This window comes from Pipra filicauda, unplaced genomic scaffold, assembly GCF_003945595.2.
Source record: "Pipra filicauda isolate LSUMZ 115617 unplaced genomic scaffold, ASM394559v2 scaffold4_size7858003_pilon, whole genome shotgun sequence".
Lineage (NCBI taxonomy): Eukaryota > Metazoa > Chordata > Aves > Passeriformes > Pipridae > Pipra > Pipra filicauda.
Window position 1 is genome coordinate 6,278,920 of NW_024104643.1, and position 16,120 is coordinate 6,295,039.

Below are 16,120 nucleotides of genomic sequence, written 5' to 3' on the forward strand. Positions count from 1 at the left end.
CCACCCCATCCCCAGCAAGCCCCTCTCTCACCTCTGCCCAGAGCTCCAGCACCCACTGGCACTCCTGGGATGGCAGCAGCAGTGCAGGGAGGAAAGTGGGGGCACAGTGGGGCTGTGACCGTGTGGCTTGTGACTGCCCACGCGACCGTGAGCAAGGGCAGAGCTGCTCAGAGTTTCCCCTGGAAACAGCACTTCCCCAGGCAGGAAAACTCCCTGGCTGGGGCAGCGGATTTAGCAGCACTTCAGGGACGCAAGTGTCCCCTGAGCACATCCAGCCTGGGTCAGCAAAGGATTTGTCAGCATGCTGAGAAAATCAGAGAATAAAATACTCAGTATGCCCAGAGATTAGCCAGGACCACAGAGATGGGAGAGTGGATCCCCAAGGCACTTCCCCAAAGCAGGCGAGTCCTTGCCTTCACACCTGAGAGCCTGTGGGCACAGGATGTGCATCTCCCAGGCATGTCCTGGCCAGGGATGCCATGGACCATGAGATCATCCCTCCTGTGCAGTGGTTTGGGCAGGAGAGCTCTCACGGACATCAGAGCTCCCTCCCTGCACCGGGGTGCTGATCCTCCTGGGCAAGGGGTTTGCTGGGTGTGCTGGTCACCAGGACATGATGCTCCAACGGGGCCCAATGCAGGAGGAGGAGGAGCAGGAGGCATGAATCCATGGTCCTCTGGGGAAGGGGCTGCAGAGCAGCGAGCTCTGCTCCAAGCTCTCCTGTTGGTTTGCACATAAATACCTGCAGGCTCATGCTTCGACTTGGCTAGTGCAAAATGCAGGCTGGCAACCCCAAACTGTGCCCAGAGGCACTGGCAGCCTTGCACCATCCCCACTCTGAGTCCCAGGTAACTCAGCCCACAGGACCATATGGCTTTAGCCCTGTGGCTCTCCACCTGTCCCCAGGGAGGAGAGGGGCCTGAGAAATACCCTGTGACCCCAACATCCCCCTTGGCAGCCAGGGAGGAAAGGGTGCACATTCCCCTGGGAGAATGCAGGGTTGTGCAAGAGCCTGGCAAAGGAGTGATTAATGACAGCAGGAATGTGCTGTGCACTCAGGTCCTGGGAGGCACCAGGGAGAGACCCCCCTGCTTCCAGCAGAGCCATTGATGAACTCCCCCAGAGTCAAAGGGCAGACAAGGAAGGGGGTGAACCCACCACCCAATGTGGCAGCTCCCAGCACACCCCAGCAGCATCACTGGGGGCTGTGGGACAGCACTACAGCAGCCAGACTGCAAAAAATACCCATGGCCAGCAGCTGTGCTGTGTTTATGTCTAATAAATTTATGTCTAATAAAGACAGCATTTCCACACGCAGCAGGCTGCAGGGATGCTCAGCACCGCCAGCATCCAGCCAGGGCAGCCTGTCCAACGCCCAGTGGGATATTTCCCTGCTCCCTTGCTTTCCACAGCCGACAGTGCTGGGATGGGGGGCTCAGCATCACTCCCCACCCCGGCCAGTGCCTTGGTTTCCAGCAGGGCTTCCCTACTCCCCCTCCCAAGGCTTGTGTGGCAGGCTGGAGCACGGCCAGCATTCCCGTGCTCGCTCTGACTGATGCGAGGTGGCGGACGAGGCAGCTTTCCTGCGGCGGGGATTAACACCCCGGGCACGTCGCAGCCTGCAGGAACTCCCTGCTTTCCGCTCCGGGGGGGTCAGCGCCAGCAGCACATCGTGAACCACCACCGTGATGAGTTGCGAGGCCTCAGCTCTGCCCCCCGGGCCGGCCACGCCTCGGCGAACATCCAGGGAGGGTTCAGCCTTTGGCACCTGCACCCAGCCCCCAGCCCACCCACAGATGCTCAAAGGCCAAATCGGCTGTGGTAGCGCACCCAGGGCCCCAGATCTGAGCCCCCCCGGCAGGTAAAGTGGCCTGGTTCCCCCTCCCCGGGCCATCGGCGATGCCTTACCAGTGCTTTCGGCTACAGCCTCGCCGCGGGGTGGGGAGGTGCCTCCGGCCAACTCAGCTCAGCTCCCGCCGCAGCCTGTGAGACAAGGGAACGTCAGCGCCCGCGGCAGCACCCGCGCCCCCGACCGTGCCCTCTGCCCCCCGCCACGGCCGGTGCCCAGCACTGCCACTGCCCTCCTCCTCCTCCTTCTCCTCCTCCTCGCCACCCCTCCAGCGCGGGGCCGGCAGCTCACACCCGCCCGCTCTGATCTTCTCTCATGTGTGAAGAGGGGACGATTCTCTGCTCCACTTCATCAAACCCACCGGGGACGGGAGAGGAGGTGGCTGCAGCCGCCCCGGGCGATGTCCCAGGACGGGAGGGAAGCGTGGACACCCCCAGCGCAACGAGTGATTTTTCAGGAGAGAAACAAAGCCAGTTCCTCCAGACACACTAGCATTTTCAGCTCTGCTGCTCCATCTCTGGACAGCCAGGACCCGCGGCAGGGAGGGTCGGGGACCTTGTCCCCTGGGATGAGTCACCTTCTCCATTCCCAAAAGCACAGACAGATGCTACAGTACGAACCATGCACAAGGTCTGGGAGGCAACATGTGCTGCTGAAGCTCTGACTCAGCCAAAAAAGGACATTTTAGCTAAATTTTTCTAAAAGGACAGTTTTCTGTCACAAAATCGTGCAATGGTGTGACACTTCTCAGCAGCAGTGGCTTGGGGCAGAGCTTCGAGTGGAAAGCAGACCAGGACACGGCCCTGCAGAGTCAGGGCTGCACCTCACCTGGCTCTGCCACCCCTTCCCATTCCCCAGATCCTGCAGGAACTGCCTCTGCTCCCTCCTCTCCTACCAAAAGCAAAATCTCTCTCCAACCAGCCCTGCTCACCCAGTGCTGAGCAGAGGCTTGAGCTGCCCCCGAGGGGCTCCTGCTCCTGGATGGAGGGGATTTAGCCCCCACAGCTTCACAGCCCCGAGCACCACCCCAACAGGCTCCTCTCCCAGCTGGAGCCCAGGTTTCACACCTCATTCAAGGGGAACATCCCGGGGGCCGTGCCCCACCGCAGGTTTGTTTTGATGGCCTCCCCTTCCCGCTGTTATTAAGTTTTGTCACTATTTTTAGTGCATTTGATTAGGATAATGAGCAGGAGCTGACTGACAGCTCTTCAAGACGTTGAATGGTTTGTAATTTGTACTTGACGAATACTCGCTGGCAATGATTGCACAGCGGGATGGAAGGGGAAAGCTGCAGCCCCAACTCCAGGCTGCAGCACACACAAATAAGGCTGTGCCAGCACACACGTGCTCGTGTCCCCACCACCCAGGCATGCTGTGACATGGGCTCCCAGGCACACGCTGCAAGGCCATGATCATGACCGGACCAAATAGGGCCAAAAAAGCCATGAGGGAAACCCAAATAGGCCTGAGCTTGGAGCCAGCCATACACTGGGCGCTGAGGTGCCAGGTCCTGCAACAGGGAAGGGACAGGTCCCCATGTGGATGGATGCACTTGCAACTTCACAGTGCCGGGTTTGGGTGTTTGGTGGCTGAAAGTGGCTGCTGTGGCAGCAGCCTGGCACTGCCTGGCACATCTGGCACAGCCCAGAACAGTCCTGCTGCTCACTTGGCAGAGGTGCTGCCATCCTCACCAGCATATCACTGACATAGCCATGGCCAGGCTCAGGCAACTGGCCAGTGCTGCCATCCCCACCTATCTCTGTGTGCTGCTGGCTCTGCATTAAGGGTCTTCCCGGCCCCCCATCCCTCCCCAGCTGGAGGGGAGGATGCCAGGGCTGAGCCCAGCCATGCACCCTGCCCGGGGCAGAGGCCGAAGCAAGGAGAGGCCAACCCCGCCCTCCCCTCTCCAAAAGCAATTAAAAATGAGGCACACTTGGCTGCACAACTCAGCTCGGATCAGATCACGGCACGCGAGACAGTGGCGTCCCCATCCTCCCCCGCCGGCGCTGGGAACGGCGCTGGGAACGCCGCCTGGACTGCCCAGCATTCCCACACCTCCGCGCTCCAGGGTCAATCCCCCCAAAAATCAACTGGCAAGTTGGGTGGCAGGAAAGGCTCCATCCTCTGCCCTACCTCCCTGCAGCAGAGATGCTCTGGCAAAGGCAACAGCGAGGGGAACCGGCTGCCCTCCCGGCGAGTCCCGCTGTTTTCCGCCGCGCCTGGATCGCTCAAGGATACAATGGCCGTGGAACGGGCAGGCTGACAGCGGGCTGGCGGCGAGGGGAAGCGCTCTTACCGTCCTTGCAAAGACACTAACAAAAGACACTGATTGGGAGCAGACAAAACACAGCAGAGGCAGAAACCTTGGGAAATGCCGCGACAGGCTGGGGCCCGATACCAGACACCAAGCCTTGGGGAGGGAAACAGGCTCCGTCCTTGGGGCTGCTCTGGGGCCGGGTGGGTGCTGAGCGGCACTGCCAGCAGGTGGGACGGGGGGTGATGAGGGAGAGCAGGGCGAGGGGCTGAGGCAGCAGCACCCACCCACTGATGGAGGAAGCCGAGCTGAGCCGTGTCCTCGGCTCGCAGAGCCCCGGCGAGATTAATCACGGCAACTGTCTCACACCAGACTGAAAAATGAAGCGTGCGGGACGGCGGGCGAGACAAAGCAGCCTGGCGGCACCCAGCCCATGGCAGCAGGCACTGGGGACAGGGAGAGGCAGAGAGCGGCGATCCCAAACCCATCGGACCCCTCCCTCCCCTTTGCACACAACCAACCCCATCCCAGCAGCACTGGGGTCCTGCTGGGGCAGATCCGTGCAGCACAAATGGAAACCACATATGAGGTGTGCCATTTAAACCAGAGGTCCTGCGCTGGGGGCGCTTTGCCATCCCCTGTGTCCCCCTGCGTGGGTGGCACAGTGACAGGTGACAGCAGTGCTGCCCCTGCCATTGTGGCCCCCAGACAGTGGGGTCAGTGCCAAGGGTGATGAATCACCATGGTTTGGTCAGTGCTGCTGTAACCACATCGAGATGGTCTTTTAATCATGTTAAGGTGGCCCCCCATCCCTCTCCCCACATCACCCCCTGCTCCCTCCCCACGTTTCAGTAGGAGATGCAGCTCCGGACATGCTCGCACTGCAGTTCCCCCCTCGCTCCCAGGGGATGCTCCCGGGTTTGCCCTTTCCCACGGCAGCATCACGGCCTGGGGCCAGCGAGCGGCAGCACAGCCCCCAGTGCTTTGGGGTGCTCCAGCTCAGCCCACCATCCTCTCTGTCACCCTAATACAGCCTGTGAAAAAAGTGATTCCTGGCCCCTGTCCCACGCCACCAGGCTTTGCTCAGTACAAAAAGGGGAACACAGGCACATCTCTGCCAGGCTGGGACCTGCCCTATTACAATGAGTCCCAGGTGGTGTGAAAAGTGGGAGCTGCTCCCTCAGCCCTGCAAAGTGGGGTGTGATGCTGCAGACACTCTCCCTGTCCAGCTGAAGTAGTGAAGGCATGTCTGGACTGTGCCCTCAGCCCTTCTCCACAAGGACACTTGTTTCTCACTTGCACTGATTCCTAAAACAGGAGAAGCAATGCAGAGATGCTCCCTTCATCTTGGCTCCACTTTGGGGACAAGCCACAGGCAGGTGCTCCCAGTGCCTGTCCGGGACCTCCACTTTGCTCAGCTGACTGCATGTCAAAGGCACCTGAGCTAAGGTGCCTCTGCCCTCCCCTGGGTCCCCCCCACTGATGGAGAGCTCTCCCAGATGAAGGAATGACTGGAGGAGCAGGGCAGCACAGCTGCTGCGTGGGGGCCCAGCTAAACACTCCCCACAGATATAAGTCCCAGCCCCTCCTACCTGACCCTGTCAACTCCTGTTAAATTTAAAACCATCTTAATTAAAGCTTCACAGTCCAAGCAAGCAGAGGCCAGTTTGTCACAAAAGGGGAAAGGATAATTAGACCAACCATCCAAATTCACTCCCCCCAAGCACGGGGGAGAGCCACAGTCAGGAGAGGTTCAGAATGCCTCTGACAAGACATGTCAAAACAGGGAGTTTAAAAGACCAAAACAAACCCCCAAGAAGCACAGAAGCATGCTCAGGATGTTCATCTGGCCAAGAAACTGGGAAACTCCAACTGGGAACACAGAAAGCATGCAGGGAGCTCCAGCTCTCCCCACCATCACAGGGCCAGCCCCTTGACAGGCAGATTTTGGTTCTCTGTGGCCATGGGCAGCGGCTCTGCCAACACCAGTGGCTGCACACAGCTGCAGGCTGTGCCCCCACTACCCCCTCAGCACCCCAAAACTGGATAAGGGCAGGAGCCGCCCGATGGTGGGCACCCTGCAAACACCATCTTGCACAGGGCTGGCAGGAGAAAGCCACAAGCCTTATCTCCCCAAAACAATGCAAGTGGCTGCCCAGAGGGAGCAGGATGTGCTGCAAGTTGTGCTTGCTGGTGCCGAGCTCTCGGTTTCAAGCCTTTTTCTCCCCCAGGGGATGGGAGAAGGGAAGGTGGCCTTTGCCACACCTTGTCACACCCCCATCACTGCACTGCAGCACACCTGGGTACCAACAGGATCCATCAGTGTGTGGGTGCATCCCTTCTGCACTGCAAGGGCATCCAACAACTGGAGAAGGGAAAACAAAGCTTTCTCACCCCGAGGGCGGTCCAGGACAGGAACAGGGTCCAGAGTGGTGGTAGGATCTCTGGCAGGAGGTGCTCAAAGCTGGCTGGGTGCTGTGCAGCCCGATCGTGCTGGCGCTGCTCCGTGTCAGAGCAGGGATGCCTACCACTGCCTCCCAGCTTGACTCAGCCTGTGCTTCCAGCATTCCCACCAGGACACCAGCCAAAGCCAGGAATTGCCCAATCTGCTCCAGCAAATGCTTTCCAAGGCACACAAAGCCTCTGGCCTGCATTAACCTGAAGCCAGCTTCTCCTAGACAGGTGATGAGGGCACTGCTCTCCTCCTGCCAAATCCAGGAGAAGGAAAGCAAAAGGAAATGCTTCCAAGGGCAGGAGCACCTGTGGGGCTGGTAAGAGCCAATGCTGGGCAGGGAAACACTGATGTGGAGCTGGGGTGGCACTAGGAGCTGGAGCTCTTGGCCACCAGGACTGCCTGGAGCCATGGGGCAACGCTTCCCCAGAAGAGCCCTCTGGCTCAGCAGTGGGGGCTCAGCACCGCCCAAAATGTACCTTTTTAACACTGGCCCCTGGGCATGCTGGCACCCATGAGCTTCCACCACCTGCCACCTAGTTCAGCAGCTTCCCATGGCCTGTCACATCAGTGCTGCTCCCATCCTCCTCCAGGCAAAGCACCAGGAAGAGGGACTGGCCCTGCAGGAACAGGGTGATGGAGACTTGATGACATGAGCTGGCCTCTTGAGGAGGAGGGAGGATTTCTGTTCCCCATTTCTGCAGTGCCTCTCCCAGCACAGGCAGCCTCAGGCTCCAGGAAATGGAGTTTGCTTCTGCTTTCTGGAAGGGAACATCAGCCCCGGGTGCTCTCGGGGGATGGCTGTGGCAGCACCCAGCCCACTCCGTGCCCGGCTCCTGGGGAAGGGGCAGGAGGCAGCGGGAGGCTGAGGTGACTCACAGGTGGCTCAGACCCGGCCACCCCGGTGGTGCCACCTGCACCAGCTGTGGCTCTGGGGCTGCCACACCCATTCCAACTCGGGCAGGCAGCAAATCTCCAGGGCAGGGGGAGGAAGGGGGCAAGGAACGCAGGAAGCAAAAAAGCTCCAGATCTGAGCAAGTTACAACCATCCCCGGCCACGCTGGCGTCACTGCTAAAACATTTCCACCTTCAGAGAAACCAGCCCAGCCAGTCCAGCCAGGAGGGGAGCTCCCGGCACTCCACCAGCCCTCTGGGGCCAGAGCCGCAGCCCCACCGGCCCTGCAGAGGGGTCCTGAAGGACCCCCATGGTGGGAAACCTCCCAGCAGCCCTCCTGACATGGAACAGGAACTGAAAGACTCACTGGGGAAAAGGGGACAATGCAGAGAGGGTATGTGGGTACGTGCACCCTCAACAAAAAACGTGGGGCCAGGCATCACCCCGCTCCAGGCTGGAGCCACAGGGACTTGGCAGGACACGTGCTGGGGTTCACTGCAATGGGAGGGGTCGAAGGACATGCCAAGCAGAGGCCAAGGCTCTTCCATCACTGATTTCCAACACCCTCACTTTGCAGACCCCTGAACAGTTTCAAACTAATAAGCAGGATCCTGCGCAGCAAATTTATGCCGATGATCAGATTATTTTTCCAGGTTTTTCCGGGACTCTGGGGCATCTGCCCGACAAGCCACGTGCTCCAGGGAACCGTGGGGCCATCAGCCCTGACACACACACGCTGCAATGTGGCTGCACGAACAGGGCTGGATGCACGCTCGATTCCTGCTTTCACCTGTGCAGGCAAGGATGGGACTGGGAGCACCTCCTGCAGCAGCGGGCACAGCTTGGCACCGTGGCTCTGGTCTCAGCACACTGACACACAGGGAGCCTGGACATCATTGGTGGCAGAGCCCTCAGAGATGCTGGTCCCCACAGCCACTCCCATCTGCACCACCAAAACAAAGCATCGCTCAGGATGCGTCAGATGAAGCGACCAGGGAGGGTCTTAAGGGGCAAACAGAGATCAGCTAGCCCTGGAAACCATTTCCAAGCACAAAAAGCTGTGTTAGATTCCCCAGCTGCTCCTGGGGCGAGCGAGATGCTCAGCAGCTCCAATGGAGAGGATCCAGCTGGGAGGTGCAGCCCCAGACGGTGCTCACTATCAACAGCCTGAGCAGATGAAAAACAAAGAAAAATGCTGAGCTGGTGTCTTTATCCCTGTCACTCGTGGAGCAGGGAGCCAGGCTCTGCACACCTCCAGCCCTGCACCACTTGCTGCACCCATGGTGGGGAGCAGGGACAGGCTACGAGTCAGGTGGATGGGACCAGCAGTGTGGGACCAGCTGCACATAGACCTTACACCCTCCCATGGCATCTCTCCAACCCCCACTAGCGCTGCTCATCCTACAGGGACAGGATGAAGGGATGCAGGAACAAAGGGATGAAGGGCATCTCCTCCGCTTTCCATCACCTGTGGCTGATGGTGCCTTCAGCACAGCCCCCCTGGACCACGGCACGAGAGCTCTCCTTGTCCCCAAAGCACCGAGGAGGGCTCAGATGTGTGTACACACAGGTGCACACACATCCCCACTGCTGTGCACCTGTGCAGGCAGCTGCTCTCCTTGCCTGGCCCCACCCATCCTATCACCCTGAGCCTTCCCACCCCACACACTCCCAAACTCAGCTGCCCGTGATGTTGGAGCAGGGAACTCGTCCTGGTCACAGTGACTTTGCAGCTACATCTGTGCCCTTCCTAGTCCCACAAAATCCTCCCTGGCCAGTGCAGCAGGGTGCTCACTGGCAGCTCCCCCTCAGCTGTGCCAAGGATTCCCAATTCCCTTCCCAGCACAGCAGGGTCCCACCAGTGCTTCCCCAATGAATTGGGGAAGGAAAGGGTCCAACTGAGCAGGAAGAGACTCCAACAGACTTTTTTTGTAGCATTTTTTTGCAGAAGTCAGCAAGCACATGCTTCCACCCAGGAAAATCCAAAGACCAGCAGCACCCAACCCCACTGCCACTGGCACTGGCTGCAGCCACAGCTGAGGATGAGGAAGGGGGTTGTGCTTCATGAAGATCAGATTCTATTTGCCCTGCCTAAGGTGGGGCTTTGTCTGTGGGGTAGGGCAGTGCAGCTGGGGCTGGGAAAGGGAGAAACTGAGGCACACACTTGGTGTAAAACCTCACCAACCTCCGACAGCAGCTTCTCAGGTGCTCCTGGGGGAAACTGAGGCACACAGTGCTCCTTACTGGGTGGGGAAGCAAGGTGGAGCAGTGAAACCCAGACACAGCACTGTACCTCCAACTCCAAATTCCTTCTAAAGGGTGCCCCTAGGTGAGACATTTTTAGGCTCAATTTAGCACTGACCTGACCCTGTCATGCTGTCCCCAAACCGGTGCATGGCGTGGGAGGGGGGACAAATCACTCAGGACTTGTTAACCTCACTTGTGGTGGAGGGGGAAATGCAGCAGTGGGTCTTTACCCTCATTGCCCAGGTTTTTGCTAGCCAAGGTTGCCAAACACAGTCAGGAAGGATGGGAGCAGCCACTCCAGGTGGAGGCTGTTTTCACAGCATACAGTCAGGTTTTCTTCCATCCATCCATCCACCCACCCATCCATCCATCCAGTCCCAACACAGTAGGCTTGAGGCCAGCCGAAACCTCATGGTCATAGGAGCGAGACCACAACAGGTCAAGCATGGGCAGGGACCAGGAAACTGGGGGCTGGGAAACTCAGGACCAGCCTCCAGGACTTGCAGTGTGGGGAAGGAAGCACAGAACACCCCGAGTCACAAGTGTCCCCACATCACATGCTGGCAGTGGTGCTGATCCACCAAAGCCACTCACCCTTCACTGCAGACCCCAAAGCCACCCTGTGCCCTTCTGGCGTGGGGCCCACAGCTGCAAGGGGAGGGCAGGCTCGCTACGCACGAGCCCGATTTCTTATACTTTTGCCTCTAATACCCTGGGCAGTTCTGTTCCCCAAATTCCTCCAGACGAGCCCACCACCCCCGCACGCCAGCCTACGGATATCTCAGATGCTGTATTTCCACTGAGACCACCCAGAACCAAGGGGCTTGGTCAGATTTTTTTAAGAGCTGAATTAAAATCAATGACCAGCCCTGCCTTGCCCAGCAGCCGATGCCCCTCTGCTCCCCAGCCCGTCCCCAGCCCTCCCAAACCCCTCCCTGCTCCGCAGCAAGGGCAGCCAGCAGATCCATAGCCCGAAGCGAAGTCAGCGCAAGACGCAGATTTGCAGGTCCTGGTTCCTGGCCCAGGTTCAAACCACACTTGCTCCTGAAATCTGTTTCAGGGCTGTCTTTTCCGAGCGCGCGTGTGCACAGGCATGTGCGCGGCAACCCCGGCTGCCAGCACAGCCGGTGCCGAGGTCACTGTGCCAGCGTGGGGCTGAGCTGGGGGCCCGGGTGCCCCCGAGCACAGACCTCAGCCCTCCCCGACGGAGCCACGCTCAAACAATCCATAATATTATTTTTTTCCCTCCTAAGCACACGATAGGCGGCACTGGAACTAGATGACATGGGGGGTTGGAACTAGATAAGAGTTAAAGTCCCTTCCAACACAAACCACTCCACAATTCTCTGATATACTGGACTATCTCCCAGCTGGCTGCCCATTTAAAAGATGAGGAACCAAAGGCTTTAGAACAGCCCCGTGACACACGGCATGTTTTCTGCTGATGGGTGGAAACTTCAGCAAGACATGAGCCCCAGGGAGCTGGTCTGCACCACCCACAGCTACAGGCGGTTGGGAAGAGAGGTTTGGACTGGAAACAGCAACAACCCGCGCTCCTGTCCTAGGAACAGCTATACACGGATGGTTATTTCCATCCAGAGGTCTGAGCTGCTCTCCAGGCATGGGATGAAAGGGTTCTCTCCCAGGGAGCAGCGTGGGGATGTGCCACTGTCTGACAAGGCCGTTTCCGATGGGATGCAGGCTGGACACATCTCTAGGCGGGCTCTGGGGTGAGATGTGGAGCGCTGCGGAAGTGAGCTCAGATGGGAAATTGTTCCAAGAGATAAAGAAACAAGTTGGAAACCGAGCTGCAAAATAGACAGTACAGGAAACAATAGCACTTCAGATAGGCTTTCCAATTTCCCTCAGCCATGCCAGGAGTCCAGCACTTTGTCCCAGTGATGCACAGCGGTTCCCCCCCTTAGACAAGCTGGGAGGAGGCACAGGCTGTTCACTCACTCCTATCTCTTCTCTTTTAAGGTCTTACAGGCATTTGTTGATTATTTAAATGAGAGGTTATGGACCAAATCCCTCAGGTCTCATTAGATAAGAGTTTAGCTCTGTGATGAGCTCAAAGGCCAGGTGGGATCCCACACCACAGCAGGGAGAGGCAGACGGGATTTTGGAGGCATGGGAGCCCCATGGGCCATCCCCTCCTTGCCTTGGTGAGTCCAGTAAAATGATGCTGCTTTGCAGGAACTGCCCATGCTGCTAAAGGCCATCCCCACCTTGGATCACTGATGTCCCCTCTGTGCCACCAAGGCAGCAAAGGACCCTCTCGTCTCTGCAGCAGAGCCTCCACACCAGATGGTCACTGCAGCGCTCTCCTCGTCTCTCCCCCAGCTCCCACCCAGGGGCTGGGATGGCCCTTTCTGCCTCCCCACGGAACCTCCATGATTTTCCATCACTCCGGCACAAAGTCATTAAAGGGCAGAGCTATCATTAGGGCATCTCCATCACAAAGGGAGCACTGCAAGGCCACTAACGATCGAGACAGGGAACATTGGACTTCCCCTCGCTGCTGCTGCTGCGCAGCCCATAAATAACCCTGTCTCAGGCTGTTTTGGCAAAGCCAGGAGGTGTTTGGAGGAGCCTCTGCCCTGCTGCTCCCAGGTCAAAGCTTGGAAGTGAGAATTGACCCTCGATCTCCCAAGCAAAGGTGTCCTTCCCTGACAACCAGGCATTAACTGGCTAATGATTACAGAGACACAGCTCCCCAGGGAGCCAGCACACAAGTCTCAGAGACTCAGAATGCCAAGGTTTTCCTACAGCTGGATTTGGAGCCAGCCAAAGCGGCACGGAACAACTGGCTTAGCACAGGGCAGCCAGGATCAGCCTCTCCAGCTGCAAAGGTGTCAGGGGCAGCCCCACAGTGCAAATAACAAAAGGGATATTGCTTTGAAGCACAAGATTGCTGATGTCTCCCTGCACAACCCCCATCCTCGTGCCTTTCCAGACAGCCTTGCCAGCCCCCCACAACTGTCTGACCAACACCTGCTGCACGAGGGCCTGGGCACGTGTTGAGCCACTGGGTTCTGAGGGGGTCTCCAAGCCTGGCAGGGATGAACAGGTTTCCACCATCAACAGCTGGGCCTTGAGAAGGTCTGTCCTGCCTCGGTTCTCGCATCGGTCACTGCTGGCAGTGAGTATGTCCTCAGCAGAGAGGAGAGCAACAAAGCCCCCCAGCTCCCTCCTGCCATACACCTCCTCCTCAGGGAGCACCAGCCGGGCAGTAGGAAGAAAAATCAAGTCTTTTGTTGCCACCTTCCCACAGCTTAGTTTCACAGAGCACTGCTGGGTCTGTGCTGTCCTGTCCCTGTCCCTGTCCCTGCTGCACAGGTAGGAGCTCACCCCAGGAACCCCCTGGGCCTTGCATCCTCCACTGTTCCCAGTTCCTAATGCCACAGGGTGGTGGAATCTGTCTTGGGGGACCCCCCAGCTGCACAGAGCAGCCACATCATGTCCCTTCCTTTGCATCACTTCTGGCGACCAGGAGGATGGGTCATGGCACACACAGGGCAGCACAACCTGCTCCCTGCCACCTATAACCTTCACTGCTGCCCAGTGTCTTTGGGACTGGGACCAGGACCAGGACCACAGTCACCTCCTGGGCTGAGCCCTGGCACAAGACAGCAGCCTCTGGGGTGAGGAAGGGCCAGGGAAGAGTGCACTGTGCAGGGCCAGCAGAACGCACGGAGATGCAACAGATCCCCACTCAATCCAGAAGGTCTCACAGGAGGCTGTGCAGCTCCCTGAGACGATGCTCAGCACCAGACAGGACCACGCCAGGACCAGCACCACAAGATGCCACCCTCCTACCACCCCTGTCCCCAGTGCACACAGCCCTGAGCAGTGGCCCCATCCCTGCAGGTTGCCCCCCGTGTCCGTCCCAAGTGGCACCAGGACGCAGCACAGCCTGTCTGGCAGTGAGTACGATAAAACCACATCCCGACCCCGGTGGGGCTCAAGGCAAAAGCCACAACACTCTTCCATGGCACCGGGGGCTGTGACAGGGACAGAGGGAACACGGCAGTGCCACTGCTTGCAGCCACACGTGGGGGTTGGACCGCCCAGCCTGTGATGGAGGAACGTCCCGGCTGGATAAAGTCGTAAATCAGACAAGCTGGGGCTCTGCAGCCCCCCAGTAGGGTGAGCCAGCCGGACACAGCGAGGGGCACAGCGAGGGGCACAGCTCGTCAGGCCCACCAGGGCTGGACACTGGCCCCAGAATCACCGGTTAGCAAACACGACAAGGGAAGCAGATCACGAGACATCAAAGCAGGGGGGCGATGAATATTTCATGTCCTGGCCTACATACAGCCCGGCTGTCCCCGCCCTGCGCTCCCGGGGGTCCCCCACAGCCCCTGAGCACAACAAAGGGGAGTTGCAGGCAGGCGGGGCCGCCCCGCCGGACCCCCCGCGTCCCCAGCTCTGCCCCGCCAGGCAGTGACATCCCCAGCCAGACCCACGGCTGACCCACCAGACCATGTGCATCCCGCTGGACCCACAGCCGCCTCACGGACACCCCGAGCCAGACCGCGAGCATCCTTGTGGGGACCCGCCACCAGCTCTCCGGGCTGCGGGCATCTCCCACTGCCAGACCCACAGCTGCCCCACCGCAGCCTGGGCATGCTCGGCTTGACCCACCGCCGCCTCGCCAAACTGGCGGCAACCCCGGTCGGACCCACAACCAGCTCGCGCGTACCGCGGGCATCCCCCCCGCACTTCTCCGCGGGCATCCCACTGCGGGCATCCCCCCCCGGTCCCCACTGCGGGCATCCCCCGCCGGACCCCACGGCCGGACCCCGGGCACTCCCCGCCAGATCCACTGCCGGACCCCGGCGCTCCCCCCGCCGGACCGCGGGACCCCCCGCTCGCCCCGCGGCTCCCCTCGCCGCGCCCTCCCCGCCGCCGCCGCCGCTCACCTCCCGCCCGTCCGCTCCGCGGGGCCGCCCCCGCCGCTCGCCTCCAGCGCTCGGCCCCGGCTTTGTCTCCGCGCCGGGGGCGCGGCCGCCGCCCCCCGCCGCCGCCGCGCTGGGTGCCCGCACCGCCCCGCACCGGGCCGGGCTCGGGGCTCGGGGCTCAGGGCTGCGCCGCCGGCAGCAGCATCGCGCAGCGCCGCGGCCCCGGCGCGCTGGTGCCTCGCCCGCCCCCGCTCACCCCTTCTGCGGGGCGGGGGGGGAGAACCGCGGGGAGGGGAAAATAAAAAAAAAAAAAAAAAAAAGAGTAATATGGCAGCAAACCGGAAACGGTGGATGGGGGAAAGGGCAGCAGCCCCTCCCCTCCCTCCGTGTTTTTTTTTTTTTTTTTTTTTTTTTAAGGGAGAAGGCTCCGGGCAGCCGGGCTCCGCGGGGCGCGCACGGGCCAAGGGGCCGCCCCCGCCGCCGGCTCTGCCGGCGCGTCCCGGCCCGCGGCGGGGGAACCGCCTGGTCGCGCCGGGGACACGCGTGGGAGCGGCGGCCGCGGTCCCCTGGGCGCCTCACCTCGCGGGTCAGGGGCTGGGGGGGCTCCCAGCCCAGCCCAGCCCTGCTCGCCCCGCCGGGCTGTCTCGGTGTGTTACCTGGAAGCCGGAGCTGGTAACAGAAAAGTGGTTTTCGAGAGGCTGAAACCCGGCTGAGTTGGGGTTCGCTTTATTAAACAGTTCTAACACACGGCGAGCAGCAGGGGAAATGCTGTTTTGTGAGTTTCTGTACCTCCGCATCCCCGGGAGGGACACCTCGCCTTTCCCAGGGGGCTGCAACCCACGTTCCCCCTTCTCTGAAGTCGGAAGGAGGCAAAACTTCAGTGCTGAGGAAAAGCAGACAAAGATAAACCACGTTCTGGGCCTCCCTGGGAACTCGGGGAACTGTGGGGCTCTTCGGACGCAGCGTGGGCACACAGTGCTGTGTGGGTATCTGCCCCGTTTTTGGGTTAACACGCCTCCCCCGGTCTCCCCTGCAGCCCGTGCCGCCCTCCAAATCAAGGCAGCGTGGAGCTGTGGGTGTTCCCGGGGCACCCGGTCCCGGCTGGCAGCATCACCCTGTCAGGGCTGGGAGAGGTGCCTGTCCCGAGTGCTGCTTGGGCAGGTGGGCTCACGGGGACACTTCCTGCCGTCTCTCCCCTTGTTCCTCAGCATCCTCCCCTTCCAGCACTAGGAGGAGGTGGGAAATGCCCGGCTTTCCGCAGGCAGGGAGCAGTGCCGGGGTGCACACGTGGGCTCGGGGCTCAGCCGGGTGTCCCGACGCCTGCACCCAGCCCGTCGGGGCTGCCCGACCAGCTCGGCGGCGCTGGCAGCCCTCCCACCTCCCCCACCGGCGATCCACTGAGGAGTTCCCTGTCACGTTATCCTCCAGGAAGAAATGGGGTGAAGCAGCCCGCTCCTTAAACCCCCATTTGGCTGGTTTATGTGGCACGCTCGGCTGCTGGCCAGCTCCAGTGACCCGG

General features: G+C 60.3%; 1 protein-coding gene across 3 annotated transcripts in view; it reads right to left on the bottom strand.

The window, feature by feature from the left end:
* Positions 1-14,644, bottom strand: part of SRC (SRC proto-oncogene, non-receptor tyrosine kinase) — a 28,829-nt gene extending 14,185 nt beyond the window's left edge. For 2 of the 3 annotated variants that reach the window (XM_039386723.1, XM_039386721.1), the window contains exons 1-2: positions 3,983-4,816; positions 1,909-1,983 (exon numbers count right to left, since the gene is read on the bottom strand). The gene's annotated coding sequence lies outside the window, so the exon portion shown is untranslated. Of the gene's footprint in view, positions 1-1,908; positions 1,984-3,982; positions 4,817-14,622 lie in introns of those variants that run through there. The other variant, XM_039386722.1, reaches the window with a different exon arrangement.
* Between the last annotated feature and the right edge of the window lie 1,476 nt (positions 14,645-16,120).